The sequence below is a fragment of the Ailuropoda melanoleuca genome, chromosome 7 (genome assembly GCF_002007445.2).
Source record: "Ailuropoda melanoleuca isolate Jingjing chromosome 7, ASM200744v2, whole genome shotgun sequence".
Lineage (NCBI taxonomy): Eukaryota > Metazoa > Chordata > Mammalia > Carnivora > Ursidae > Ailuropoda > Ailuropoda melanoleuca.
The window spans coordinates 108595555-108610988 of NC_048224.1; the positions used below are offsets into that span (position 1 = coordinate 108595555).

General features: G+C 36.3%; 1 protein-coding gene across 4 annotated transcripts in view; it reads right to left on the reverse strand.

Annotated features, from left to right (window-relative positions):
• KLF12 (Kruppel like factor 12) overlaps window positions 1-15434 on the reverse strand; it is a 412821-nt gene that overhangs the window by 348697 nt on the left and 48690 nt on the right. For 2 of the 4 annotated variants that reach the window (XM_019794254.2, XM_034665288.1), the window contains exon 2: window positions 6783-6825. The exons of the other annotated variants lie outside the window; for them this stretch is intronic. The gene's annotated coding sequence lies outside the window, so the exon portion shown is untranslated. The remainder of the gene's footprint in view (window positions 1-6782; window positions 6826-15434) is intronic. 4 annotated transcript variants of the gene reach the window in all.

A 15434-nucleotide genomic window follows, 5' to 3' on the forward strand; every position in this document is an offset into this window, starting at 1 on the left:
CAGGTCGGTGCATAAACAAAGAATGTGGGCCGGTGGACCCAGGAGGATGCTGAGTAGAGGAGACTATGAAGAGAAAATGGAGATGCCTGTGGGGGTTTCAGACTCTACTGTTATTCTCAGAAAGTCTACTGAAGCAGATGGTGAATATTTTGAACACTTGCTTTCTTAAGTTACTTGCTCTAATAGCCTAGTATGCTTTTTTTTTAATCCATAAATAATTTCCCTTTATTATGAAATATAGCCATTACCAACTCATATACACATTATGTTGAAAGAGCCGGTATAGACGAACTATGAGATACTGCTTTTACAATCATTATAGATAACAGTCTCGCAGTTTTAATTAACATAGTGAAATAAAAAAAAAAACACTCTAAGAAAACGGTAATGCAATCTGAGTATATACCTCTGGTGTCAGGCAGGAGAGTTTCACCTAACACTGAAAAAAATCAAAACCAGATGCTCATTGGAAAAAAGTCCTGCCAAACCAGACAGCACCAGCACCCTGGCCTTGAAAGGCAGCTCTAACAGGTCAGTAGTTAACTCTTAAAAATGGCGCATTATTCCAAAAAAGGAAATGTGCAGCTTTAAGAAAATAAACCATAAGTACTTGGAAGACCGTCGTAAAGACTGCATCCATAGCCCAAGATAAACATCTGCTATGGATCAAAACGACCAAGCCCTGTGTAGAATCTTAAAGGATACGATCAGAGGGGACATAAATACTAACTGTTTCTCAAAAACTGGGATGAGAGCCCTATCAAAGAATATAGGGAAACCCTCAAAAATCAGTAAGTCAAGGACAAACTAATCATCAGGCCTGACAAGAAGGAATTTGTGAGTAACCTTTCAAAGTGCTTCAGAGCAATAAAAAAAATGTTGCTTAAAAAGATAAAACCTTGGAAATAAAGTATGATTTTCTGTATTTTTGAGAGAGAGAGAGAGAGACTGAATAACTGTTTCCTTGCTCTTTATTAGTAAAAAGTATTAAGAATATTGCAAATACCAACTGATAGTTTGAAACAGGTTGCAGGAACTAAATCAAATAGTGATTGACTTAAGGGAGAGTCTAGACCTAATTATTAAACTAGATATAATAAAAATCTGATTGGCATTGTCACAGAGTTAAAGACTCAAGGTGAAATTTGTAAACTGTTGGCTCAAGTATAAAATTTTAATTACAACCAGCCATTCCACAGAAGGGTGCTAATAGGGTGCCCAGCCACAGAACTGTCGAAATGAAGGCCTTCCAAATATTGAAGAAAACAACATATTGAGGGACAAAAACAAACAGGAATTAATGATAGAATATGGCTGAGCACTTGCTCTACTTGACAGCAATCAAAGACCAGTTTTAAAAATTACGTTTTGCCATGGTTAAAGCAGCAGACAAATGACAAAGAGATAGACATATAAGCATTAGGACTTCCAGCTGACAGGTGCTCAAAGTGGTCTTATTTAACATTTTTATAAATGATGTGGATGAGAAAATGCACAGGAAAGCAGGCAAGTTTGTATTAAACTTTTCTAGTTACAAAAATGCCAAGTACAGAGATAACCGTCCTTTAGCATCAATCTGACAAACATGGCAAAATGCTTTTAACCAACTTGCACTGAACCAACTGTCCAGATTAACCAATGATCGCCTTTCCCTTTGTAAATCATACTGACTGATGCACCTGGAATGTTCCAACAGTAGGCTCCTTCCTGAACAGACTGAGTACCTCTAATGCAATCAACTGAACAACATTTGTAGTAAGAGTGGTTTTGATCCTAAACGTGTTTATGCAGTTACACCATACTATAATGTGATTTTATTAAGTTATGTATTACTTAAATAAATGAAATAGGAGGATGAAATGATGCATAATATGTTTCTATAGAAAGCTGAATGCCTTGAAAATATTCAAAGATTAGTTCATAAAAATATAATTTTTAAAAACTGGCATTGAATAAGGTATGGGCATCATAACTGTCCAACAATGGAAGAATAAACCATAAAGAACTGCAAGAGTGTGTCCAAGTTTTTACTTCAAAGAAACAAATTAGAAAAAATAGACAATCCACTGTGGGTCTGATTTTGGTAAGAAACACTGAACTCATCTGTGGATCCACACTGGAAGAAAAAGTCTAGGTCTTATATCAACATTTGTCAAAAAACATGTATTTATAAGTTTTATGCTTGAATAAAATATTTAAGATATGTGTACATCATTTTTATGCTCCTCTACTGTTATAACTTTTTTGACTGACCAACTATTGATTTTTATTTCTCTCATTGATAAGGCTACACTGTTTTATTAAGATGCCTACTATGTGCCATGCACTATGATAGGGACTGTGAATACAAAGAAAAAGGTTTTAGCCCTCCAAAAAGTCAAAATTTAATGGGATAGAAGGATATGCTAACAAATAATAGCAATCCATTATACTAAGCATAATAAGGGGCAGCTGGGTGGCTTAGTCAGTTAAGCATCTGACTCAATCTCAGCTCAAGTCTTGATCTCAGGGTTGTGAGTTCAAGCCCTACATTGGGCTCCACACTGGACGTGGAGCCTACTTAAAAAAAAAAAAAATACTAAGCATCATAAGTAAATGTTAAGTGTCCAAAAAAGTAAAAAAGATTTATATTAGGTGGGAAGGCAAGTTCTGACAGAGCGCATGTGCAAAAGCTGGGTAGCACCAAGAAGCACCAGGGATCCCCAGACACCAAAGTTCCCAAATTATAGAGAGACTGGAAAGGTAGGGTGGGAGTTCAATCATGAGGTACAAAATTATCTGAGTTTCAGACCATAAATTATGGGGAATCATATTTTAAGCAAAAGAATGACAGTCATACTTGTATTTCAGTAAAGCATCTTTTCTAAGCAGTTTAGAAAATGAATGGAAGTAATACAAGAAGACACCAATTATGAGAATATGAAAATAGCCTACTGAAAAAAAAAATAACAGAAGAACACTACTGAGGAGGTACAATCAGCCTGAATGATGAGATATCTAAGGGGTGAGTGATAATGAGACAAAAACTGAGAGCCAAGGTTTGGGAATTTAGCAACTGACAGTCAAAGATGTATTAACAAAAAGAGGAAATGAAGGCAATTTGAAGAAACAGATAAAGAACACAGTTATGAACATGACGATTATGAAATGCTATTATATATCCACTCGGAGATATTTAATAGGAAGTTGGCCATCTAGGTCTACCAATCAAGAGGTAAAGATGTTTTTTTAGGATTCATGACTATATTAACAAAATTTGAAGAGGCAGAAATAAATGATCACACTAAGAAAGGAGAGAGGAAGAGGAAATGCTTCTGAATACCAACTTCAGGGCCAAGAAGAAAAAAAGTAACCCATACAGGAGACTAGGAATTAACCAAAAGGAAGAAGCAGGAGATTGGGGATAGTATGGGAAGGGAAGGAAATTAAAGAAGTAATCAACCACATCAAATGTAAAAGCAAGGTCAAATAAGACCACTAATGAAACCATTGTATGCAGCAGTTAAGAGACTACTAGCAAAAGAAGTTTGAACTTGGTAACAGGTGCATAAGCTCAGGCACCTTAAGTTGGAGCATGAATTGGAAGATGAAGAAGTGGAAACAAGTTCTTTTCAGAAGCTGTCCTATAACTTAAGGGAAAGAGAGAACGCGAGAGAATATTTCCTTGAGAATGAAACAAAGTAAAGGAAGAAGTCGGTGTTTTGTTTGTTTAAGATGATATGACTTTAGAAATTCTTATCGGCTAAGGAGTCGATGAAGATAAAAATGGGCATGGTAGACATGGTGAGGGCACTGACCTCAGAAAAGCCAGGAAGGAACCAGATTCTAAGAGGACTGATGTCAGGACAGTCCCAATCCAGAGGAATTCACCTGCCTCGGAGCTGGAAGGAAGGAGGTGGACAGAACTAGATAGTGATTCGGCCACAAACCAGTCAGGTAACAAGCTGAGGAAGTTCTTGACATACAGACACCTACTGTTTCAGTGACACAGACATTAACTGGTGACCCTGAGAATGGGGTCGTTTGGTAGAAGGAATGAGAAAAGCAATGAAGTTTTAAAAACTCTCCCTGAGGGCAATACAGGGGACCTCCTGAGGCTCTGGGAGTGGGTCTGGAATATTTCCCTTATGGGTAAGTAAAAGATCATTCATGTCATGAATTATCAGTTTATATGTTTACAGGATCATGGATGACAAGTTATTAATAAACTTAGGGCCAAAAAGTCACTATGAACAACTCACAGAAGATATTTTTCTAATATACTCTTAACCACATAAAATATCAACAAAACATAAACATTACCCAAGTAGAACTGAAATTAAAGCATACAATATTACCTTTGCAGAGCTGTCTGATTAACCACCAGACTTACTAAATAATGCATGTTAGAGACAACACCTAATTAGAATTTAATGATTATGACAATGCAGGATGGCTATGTAAAATTAATATGGTGTTGGGGCACCTGGGTGGCTCAGTCGGTTTAGCATCTGCCTTCAGCTCAGGTCATGATCCCAGGGTTCTGGGATCAAGCCCCACATTGAGCTCCCTGGTCAGCGGGGAACCTGCTTCTCCCTCTCCCTCTGCCTACCGCTCTGCCTACTTGTGCTCTCTCCCTTTCTGTCTAATAAATAAATAAAATCTTAAAAAAAAATATATGGTGTTTTGGTCTAGAAACATAAGCCAAATAATCTATAGGATCATAATTGCCATTAATTTTATAACACAATTTCTCCATCTAATCCTGACAGAAGTACACTCAGGTATATCTCATCAAAACCTGAGAGAAATAGAAATAACACATAGAAAAGGAAAAATTGCTACTTCCCATGGCAGGTAGTAAACCTACATAAAATAATTCCTTAATCTGTGAGAGTACACTTTTTTTAATGACATAAAGTTTAAAATAATGGACGGCAAACTAAAATGGATTCAATGGAAACAAAGAGTTCATGAAATTAAGATGTCAGCGGGCTATGTTAAAAGGGCAACCATGTCATGGCGCTATCAGAGACAAGACTCTCCTTGACTGGCCATGAGTCTGACTCTGTATAGTGATTTTATCTTAAATTAATGCTGATGGAAAAGAATGAGCAACTCTTAACGTATTAACAAAAAAATGTAAAATACAATGTTAATCTAATAAATAGCATTTCCCAAATTTGCCTTTCCCTTGGAACAACTAAACAATCTAATTACAGAAACTTAAATTACAGAATGGAAATGTGGGGGTAGTGTTCAACCTTCTCAACTCAACCTGAGTTCTCTTTCTATAAAGGAAATTTTCCCCAGAGGTACAAATTTACCTGGAAATAAAACAGATGAAAGTTGATCTACGCTGCCCACCTTCTCACCAAAATACCTTCCACCTTTATTATTATGTTTGCACATCATCATGCCTTTCTTTTGTATCTATTAGCACTTAACAGAGTCTGGTATATGCAGATGTTCATTAAAAATAAAACTTGGGGCATTGGGAAGGGAAACATGGGTAAAAGTGGTCAAAAGGTACAAATTTCCAGTTATAAGATAAATAAGTCCTGGGGATATAATGTATAGCACAGCAGCTAGAGTTAAAAATACTGTAATTGTATATTCAAAAATTGCTAAGAGATTAGATCTTTGAAGTTCTCAGCACAAGAAAAAAATCTGTTAACTCTATGTGGTAATGGATGTTAACTATATATATAGTATTGTGATGATCATTGCACAATATACACAAATACTGAATCATTATATCATACACCTGAAATTAACATGTATGTCAGATATATCTCAATAATTTTAAAGAAAAATTAATGAAAACATTATGATAAAAAATAATGAAAGCATGATCATTATGGAAAAAAAAGCACAAATAAATTCCAGCTAACTCCTGATCTCTACCATTTCCAAGCTAGTCACAGAAGATACATAAATTTATATAAAAGATTACTCTCCTTAACTATCTACAAGAAACCAAATAACATAATATGTAAAAATAACATACCACTGCTTAATGCAAGCTCCAATTTTGAAACTTTCTTAAATTAACTAGCATGTGTGTTATCACACATCTAAGAGTAACTGTTGTAACATACATTTAACTGGATTTTTTGTTTTAACTTAGGGATTCTGACCATATGATTCTAAAATACAAGATTTTTTTAAAGGAGTCAAATACCCTGGACTGGGAGAAGAGGTTACGAATCATATGCAGTAATGTTGACCTTTGCATTTCCATAAACCTTTCTAAGACATTTCTGAGGCATAGGAAGTTCCAAATCCTGCTCAACATTGCTTAGGGAAATGCTTTGTTCAGGCTATTTTTTAGAGAAAACAGTCAATAACCAAGCTTGTGCCTTTGAATTCAGCTGCACCAGCTGCTAACTTAAGGACACTGAAATTAGGAAGCTTTGTTCTAATGGTGGCCACAGAGGCTCCTTGGTATACTGATATTTCCCAAACAAACCAAATCCTTTAAAAGGCACACACCAATACATACGTGTCCAGAGAATAAATTATTTGCAAAATGAAATAAGCAAGTCAAAGAGCCCAAATAACAAGAATTCAGGAGGGAATGCATTGTGAGGGGAGAACCACCTCAATGCCTGAACTTTCATTACTTCACTTTAAAAGCAGAATATTTCAATACTGCATGGATAATTCAATAATGCCAAGAGCAGCATCAAAGCTCCAACGAGAAGTAATGTACTGCGAAGCCTTGCAGTCTGTCTTTCCTCCCCCGTTTTAGATCTCCATTACAAGCACCACGGCAAGATTCACCACCCAGCTCCGCATACCTGTTTACTGGCATTCAGAAGGAATTCTCTACATGCTGGGAGGCTGCAAAAAGCACAAATGACAAGTAAAAACAAAATCACTGACTAAAAACTGAAACAAAATACTGTGTCTTCCGCTGTTTTCTCATTCTTACATATCGGGGTGTGGAGGGAGGTGCCATGCACGCAGGTGCTCACACATAGATATTCTGCTACCTGTTAAGTACTCTTTTTTCCGATTAAGTCAACTCTTTACAACTCTTACCAATTTACAAACTGGTACAGGATCACCCCACGTCCCCTCCTCTTCCCTGCTCCCAGAAAATAAAATGTGCCATGGAGCTGAAGAGAAGGTGGGGTCCTAAGACCTGGCAGTCATGCTGTACGAGTTCTCCAGGGCAGGCTCCCCTGACTTACAACCCGCAAGTCAGAGCGTCCCTTGTCTTTATGATCTAACTGAACTCTGAGCTTAGCCAAAACTCAGGCGCTGGTAGGACCCAGCTGAGTCTGTGGTACATGGAGAAGTGAGACCTAAGGTACTAGCTCTAACCAACTTGATCCTGATGGCTTAAGCCTGGCTAGATTTGGGATGTCCCTGAATGTAACAGGGAAGCAAACAAATGAGGCAGCGACAGACAATGCTTGGAATGTTCCTGGATATCAGAAAGGCATAATTTCTACACAGGATTTGAGGCACAGCCCAGCAGTATGCCAAGAGGGCTCAGGTGTGATTCTATTCAATTCCACGAATATTTATTATGCATCTTTTGCCAACTCAAATGTAAGAAGGACTCCAAATTGTATTTATATCCTCAGGATATAAAACAGTGTTGGAACAGACAGTAGGCACTTAATAAATATCGAAGAAAGGAAGGAAAGGAAGAAAAGGAAAGAAATAAAAGGCAGGCAGGCAAGTAAATGCAGAGTAGGCATTTGCTAGTACTGAGGATACAAAGATGAACAATATGGCAAATGAGCTTCAGAGGTGCTGGCTGGAGATTTAATCAGGATCCCCCCACCCATTTTCTAATCTAGCTTTGATTTAATCAGCTCTTTTTCTTGAGACATCAGACAGATAAATGAAAGTTAAACTAGTTTAGAAAAATTAAGCTTCAGGCTTCTGCTGCTAAAATTTTGAAAACAAGAAACTAAAACAAGTTTTTAATCTTGGTCACACATGAGAATCATGTAGGAAACTTAAATTTGCCAGCTATTGGCACCTGGGTCCCATGTGGGATTAAATTACCAATTAAATTACAATCTCCAAGGGGCAGGTAAAGGTACTACTATTTTTAAATACGCATGTGATTCTAACCTGCATCACATTATGAGAACCACTGTTCAGTAAATAATGGTAAAGTTTTCTGCCCAGGATCTATTATGAACTTGGTAAACTACAACAGAAATCTAACCTATATTTAATAACCATGTGTATATTTATAGCTTCTATATCAATAAATGAGACTCATTTATTTAAGCAAACATCATCTACTTTACCTTCTTGATCAAAAACAGCAATGGAGAAACACTAGAACACTGATAAAACCAAAAATTAAATAAATAAATAAATAAATAAATAGACAAACAAGCACTTCAGATATTCAGCTCAGCACACTGGCACAAAATGTCTCTAAATAGCTGAGAAATACTGACAATGTAATTAAAGATTTTCAAATACATGATTCTGACACTAATTTGAAGATTACTTATTTTGTTAAAATTATCTCTACTTCTTTTTTTAAGCAGCTCTATTCATGAGACAGCCTAAAATTGAGAAGAACCAGGATGGCCCTGAACACCTCCATTTTTAAAAAGGTTTTCTTGGGGCTCCTGGGTGGCTCAGTCAGTTAAGCATCCACCTTCCACTCAGGTCATGATCTGGAGTACAGGGATGGAGCCCAGCACCGGGACTCCCTGCTCAGTGGGGAGTCTGCTTCTCTCCCTGCCCCTCCCCCCACTCATGTTTTCTTTCTCTCTCTAATAAATAAGTAAATAAAATCTTTTCAAAAAGGTTTCCTTATGTTCTAAAAATGACTGTGGTGCCCTGCACAACTCTGTGAATATATCAAAAACTACTGAATTGTGTACTTTATAGACAGGTTGAATTGGCATGTGAATTATATCTCAATAAAGCTGTTAAGCACATAAAAGAAATTTTTTAAGTAAACTTTTCTCAATTATATTAAAACTGAGTTTTTTCATAATTGTACAAGGGCTGTGGCTATCCCACAAAGTATTAGTATAAATCAATTTTTAATGTTAAATTTTCTTTTTCATATTCTCCTAAAATCAAGGGTGCAATCCATACTGAAAGAATTTTGGCTTCAACAGCTTTTAAAAATCACAGCCCGAAGCAAAGTGAAATTACAAAAAAGTTAATATTAAAATACTGACATTAATGATATCATAATCAGGGAGTGGGGGGATAAAATGTGATTAAGTTATTAGTGAATCACTAAGTGTGATGTGATGGAAATGAAATGGGCCTAGTGTCCTAAGTCCCAAATTCTAGATCTGACCCCATCATTTGTGGAGAATTCTTAGACAAACTACCCAAAATTGCTATAAAAACTGTAAGTCAGAAATTCATTATAAGAGTAAGCTAAAGCAATGTTTAAGAAACCATTTGAAAACTGGTGCTTGAAAAAAAATAGCGTTGAAATTATTTTGGCTTTGTTGCAAAAAGAGAGATCACTGAGTTCAGAGAGACTATGATGTGTTCCAAGAATCTCTACAATTTTGTTCTCCACCCACTTTTCGTTGTAGCATCTCTTAAACCGCTTAAATTTTTCTTGTCTCCATATTTTCTCATCTATAAAGGAGAAACATATTTAAGAAGTTACTGAACTATAAATTAAGTCCTCTACTTTATTCAGTCAATGAACCAAACTAGTACCTGGCTTCCTTCATCCCTTTTGGACTAGGAAGATACAGTGGGTTTTCATGATATTGCAGTTATATACTGCAAGCGGGTTTTGTATGTTAGTTGGTTTCATGAGGTTTTGTTTTGTTTTGTTTTGTTTTGTTTTGTTTTGTTTTAACAAGAATCCCAGCCAGCCAGGGGAAAGGAAAAGAGCTGGAAGAAATGTTATGAAGGAGCATGAAAATTCTGATAACCAGAAGAGCAGACTGACACAGAAGTTCTTATCAGGAAGGGTCCCTATTTACAGTAAAGGAGCAAATCCAAATTTCCGTGCACAGAACTGCAACTTTTTTCCAGTAATTAGTCTTCTCTTTCAGAAATCCCATCACAGTGAAGCTGGGCAAATGAGTCAATTCCATTTCAAAAAAAGTTACACTCTTCTCCAAAGCAAGTAATCATTAGCCCCCAAGGATAACAACCATATTATTATAAAAAAAGCTTTTCGTTTAGAAAGGGAAGACACAGGCAAACGGAAATGTTTCCGCAAACTTTTTCAAGCATTACTTAAAATGGTTGTAAGGCAGGATTATAAATGATCGTGAATTTAATACTATTATTTAATTGAGTCTTCAATTCCTTTGTAAGGATTAATTATTTCTTATATTAGATTTCCTTCATTGTGTGACGAAATGGAAATATATAGACCCACACATGTGTGAGCTGCTCAACTATAATTAATGATGCACTTTTATTCTCTATTATTGTGTGGAAAACATTCTGACACAAAATAAATGAAGCATAATCATTCAGAGTAATGATTCGAATGTACTGATTAATGAAACCAAATAGCTTCTCTGTTCTTTAGTTAAATTAAAACATTTACACTCTGGAAATCATAAGGGCATCCTTAAATGGATGTTTTCTAGGTAATCATTTACCCTTCTAGAAATCACCTACCCTGCCTTCACTGTAAGTAAGTTCCCATCAGTTGTAAAATGTACATTATTTTATGTGCAAGAACAAAAACTCTGTCAATTAAACTATTCTACAACACTAAGTTGTCCTCAGAGATGTTAAAGTGTGAGGAGGAAACAGGAGAGAATGTGACCTATATTCTTAAAAATCATCAGATGGTAAAAAAAAAAAAAAAGAAAGAAAGAAAGGGAAAAAGAAAAAAGAATCATATGACTAGACAGATGGATAGATAGGCTGACTGATTTCCTGAGCCCCAATACAAAACTACTGATTTAGGTATTCTGGAGATTGGGCTAAGATACTAGTACAGTTGACCCTTGAACCACCAGGGTTTGGGCGTACCAACTCCCCGTGCAATTGAAAATCCAAGTATAACTTCCGACTACCCAAAAAACTTGCCTACTAATGAATGGCCTACTACTGACTGGAAGCCTTACCAATAACCAGTCAATGAACATATATTTTGTATGTTATGCATATTATATACTTTATTCTTACAACAAAGTAACCTAGAGAAAAGAAAATGTTAAATCATGTACAGAACTGTACTGTATTTACCAAAAAAAAGTCCACATAGAAGTGGATCTGTGCAGTTCTGTTCAAATATTGACTGTCATTTGTAACAAGCTCCCTAGGCGAGGGACCTAGAACTGGCAGACAGAGACCTATCAATTATACCAGTTTTCTAATTATAAGCAACTCAAACACAATGGCCGCCATGACGGATACTGCTCTTTGTTTTTAACAACTGTTTATAGGGCTACATAAAATATTGCCTATAATGGAAACTGACAAGCCTGAAAATATCACTAAAAAAATGTGTGGATTTTAACACTGATATTGATGAGGGCAGAGACAAAAGAAGTCTCTTAAAATCTCTATATAGGATTCTCTCTTCCCATCACCCAACCAGTCCAATTGGTGGAGCCCAGCTCCAGTGACAGCAGAATTGGTGTCACATTTCTGGTTTAGGAAGAGCTCCAAGTCTTACATTGGGTCTACAGTGTCCAGAGGGCCTCTGGTACCCAACTACCATCCTGGGCCAATCCTGGTCCAGACAGCTCTAGAAAACCACAGAAGAAATGAAGTAATAAAGCAGCAGTACTGTTAAAGAGGCAGACAGAACAGGTCTTACAGCCTAACACTGCCACTTAATTGCTATGTGATCTTGAGAATGATACTGAACCTCGATGATCTCACGGAGGAATAACAGGGATAATAATCAGATCTGTCATGAAGATTCACTGAAATAACATATGTAAAAACACCTTGTGCAATAAATGGTACAAAGTAGGTGTTCAGTAATTAGAAAATGACATTATCACTATTGTTGCCTCTTTCATCTCTCTCTGTTTTTATCAAAAATTACTTTAAGTACTACAGATTTCAGTAATAATCACTCCCTCTATTAATATGCATTGATTTTTGTCTCTACTTTTAATTTATAACCTTAAAGACGATGTTTAATGTTATGGTTTTTCTCTGTTCCTCAGAGCTCAATGCATGGTATTAGGCAACTAGTAGATATTTTATCAACTCAACCATTCACTCAACAGATAATTACATATTTCTCACATGCAAGACACCATCCTAGGCATGGGGAATACACTGATTGCTACCCTTGCATTTACAGACCATGCTCAGTAAGATCTAGTCTATTTTATTGAATTATTCATTGGAACAGCAGAAACACACACATATAAATCACTACATACAGGCAGAGAAGTTCTCCTTCCATAGATTTACAATAACCTGTTCCTCTACTCCACTCCGACCAGAAAATATAAGAAAATAAGTCACCTTAATTAATTATTAAAACTACCAATTTCAAGTACATAGATCAGAGTCCCAATTTCCAGCACCCTCAACTAATGGGGTCTAAATATGAAAAATGTCTATACATGCTCCATAACTTGTAAAAGAGCCCATCACAAATTTTACCTAATTAAAAGTATTATACTGCAAAATTGTTGATCCAAGGACAAAAGAAATTCACTAAAACAAAAATGTATTTCTATATGATGCTATAAAATATTTCAACGTATTCACAGATTGGGCTTTGCCTGTAATTCCAAAATCTCATTTTCTCATGTAAAATTTCTTCCAGTTAGAAAAAAAGGCCTAAGTGAGGTAAAAAACCAGTCTTGAGGAAATTATTGTATTGTAAGTAGCTAAGAAAGAAATTGTACGGTATTAAACTCAAAAGCCTGTCGGTAAAGAAAAAGCACAATTTTCTCTGTTTGTTCCGCACCACACGTTGTTCCCCTCCAAACCTACCTCCTTCCCAGTAACCCCCAGATTCCACACTGTGAGCTGAATGAGCCTTCTACTGCTTACTGTAAGAACGACCAAAGACAAGATGTTTTGAAGTGAGGATGAATATGCACATATTTTTGTACAAGATGAGTATCTAGTTTGCTATTTCTGGCAAAGGACAGGGAATGTCCAAGGTTGTCAGTACAACTTTTATCTCCTGTGATTTAACTGGACCTTTAGCAAGCACAGAATATAACTTCAAAAGAAAGGTTTTTTTTTTTCTTCCATGATAAAACAAAGCAAGCCAGGGAACATTTTCCAGGGGGGTAGGGGGGTACTGACAGTCCTTCAACCAAGAATTAAGTTGGTAAAAAGCTGGAGAGAGGATAATTAGAAATAAAAGAATTACTTTTGCAATTAGTAAAGCAAAATACGGCAAATATAGACAAAGTAAAGAGAAAATGTTTGAAGAAAGACAATATAGTATACAACTAAAACATAAGGAACTGGGACTTTCAGACAAGAAGTTTAACGTTAGGTATCTGACAATACTGAAATGAGTGGGCAATAGAAAGATTTGCACAGTGGACTCGAATATCTCGGTTTTCAAACGGTGTGACCCACAGAAAAGGCATCATTTCTAGATCAATTATTAGTTATCTCATAAAGAGTAATACTAACGTGGACAATCCAACTGATTTATTTCATTTCAACAAAACTTTCTTGAATACATTTGTTATGTATAAAACTCTGTAAGTATTCTAGGATAGAGACATAAATCCAAGTCCAAAATGTGTTTTAACGAACTCAGACCCTAGTTTATTTTCTAAGGTCTGTGCGGTTAATGTTGAAATAAGTATCAGGTTCTGATATATGAACTTGACATGTTTATAGCTCAAAAACAGTTGAATAATGGTAATTTCATATACTTGATACATAACACCTATCACTGAAAGCTAACAAAATAACTATGAAAAAGAAGTCTAGGCAAAATGTCTCTAAAAGTACAGAAATTAAGATAAAAAAAAAAACCACAAAAAACCAAATTCATTCACTTGACTCTGCAAAGCAGGGCAACTTCTTGGAGCAGATGGCATCCGAACTAGGAATCAGGTTTTGAGAGTTGGAAGAGTTAGAAGAGGGAATTTAGTGAGAAGGAAGTGGCAGATGGGAATTTTAGACTGGGGAAAAACAAGAACATAAGTACAGCATCATAAAGTGTAACAGAATAATTCAAATGGCAAAATCATCTATTTTAATGTCATAGAACAAGGACGTGAGGTTCTTCATTAAAGCAGAATTTAAATTTAATTCACCTGGGCAAACAGATCTGTCTTATAATCAAAACAAACAAACAAACGAAAAAACCTACCTAGGATAATAGAAAGGTCTTCTGATAAATGATAAAAGGAAAATTAAATAAGAACGTCCAATCAGCCATGCCCTATAAAGGAGCTATAAACAGTCTCCAGATCATAGAAGTTCTCAATATAAAGTAATAGACGGAAAGCTCCTCTTCTGTTACAGATGCATCACAAGGGTGCACTGGATACTACTCTGTTCAGTAACGGGCAAGAGCTTTCCTCTTGACTAGTGTCCTTACGGATGCCTCTGCCTTTGCTCTAAACATCAGGGTTTTGAGAAAGGCCCACTGGATTTAAAGGTCAAGTTCTTCCCACCATTCCATTTTACAAATCACTACAAGCAACCATTATACATTTATCATGGAACTGGCAAAATTTAATGACCACTAGACCTTACTGAGTGCTTTGTGGGAACGCTGGCTTTTGCATGGTTATGAAGATGTAAATGATGTCAAATCTACTGCTCCATTACACATATTATTTTTAGCCACAATAACAGTGTTCCGTTTAAGCTTTAGGACTGTATTTAAATAGATGGTTTAGGAAACAATAAAGCCTAAAAGAATACTGTAGGTGTATTCCAAATTTAGAGTGAGTAGGAAACATCAGGGGAATTTTATCTACTCCATCAAACAATAAAACACTCTGAGCCAGAAACACAAAGAGGCCAAGAAAACAGGGAATGGGAACTTTTTTCTTATTGGAGAGTCAGCAAGCTAATAAAAATATTAATCAAAGAGCACATAAAACAATTATTGTTTGGCAGGAATTTTTTTTAAAGAGAAATGTTAGATGCAGTGCTAGTTATACTGCATAAACATTCGATCCAAGAGATACACTAAATATCACAACCAGTTAAAGGAGTAGGACAAGGGGAAGAACAGACTTAAGGGACAAAGTGAAGGAGGAATGAGACACACATACAGTGAAAGACAGATAACACTGAAGAAAGAAATAGAGAGAAAAGTACCTATAATCAGGGGCGCCTGGGTGGCACAGCGGTTAAGCGTCTGCCTTCGGCTCAGGGCGTGATCCCGGCGTTATGGGATCGAGCCCCACATCAGGCTCCTCTGCTATGAGCCTGCTTCTTCCTCTCCCACTCCCCCTGCTTGTGTTCCCTCTCTCGCTGGCTGTCTCTATCTCTGTCGAATAAATAAATAAAATCTTTTTTAAAAAAAGTACCTATAATCAAACCCACAAGAACACAGAATAGTA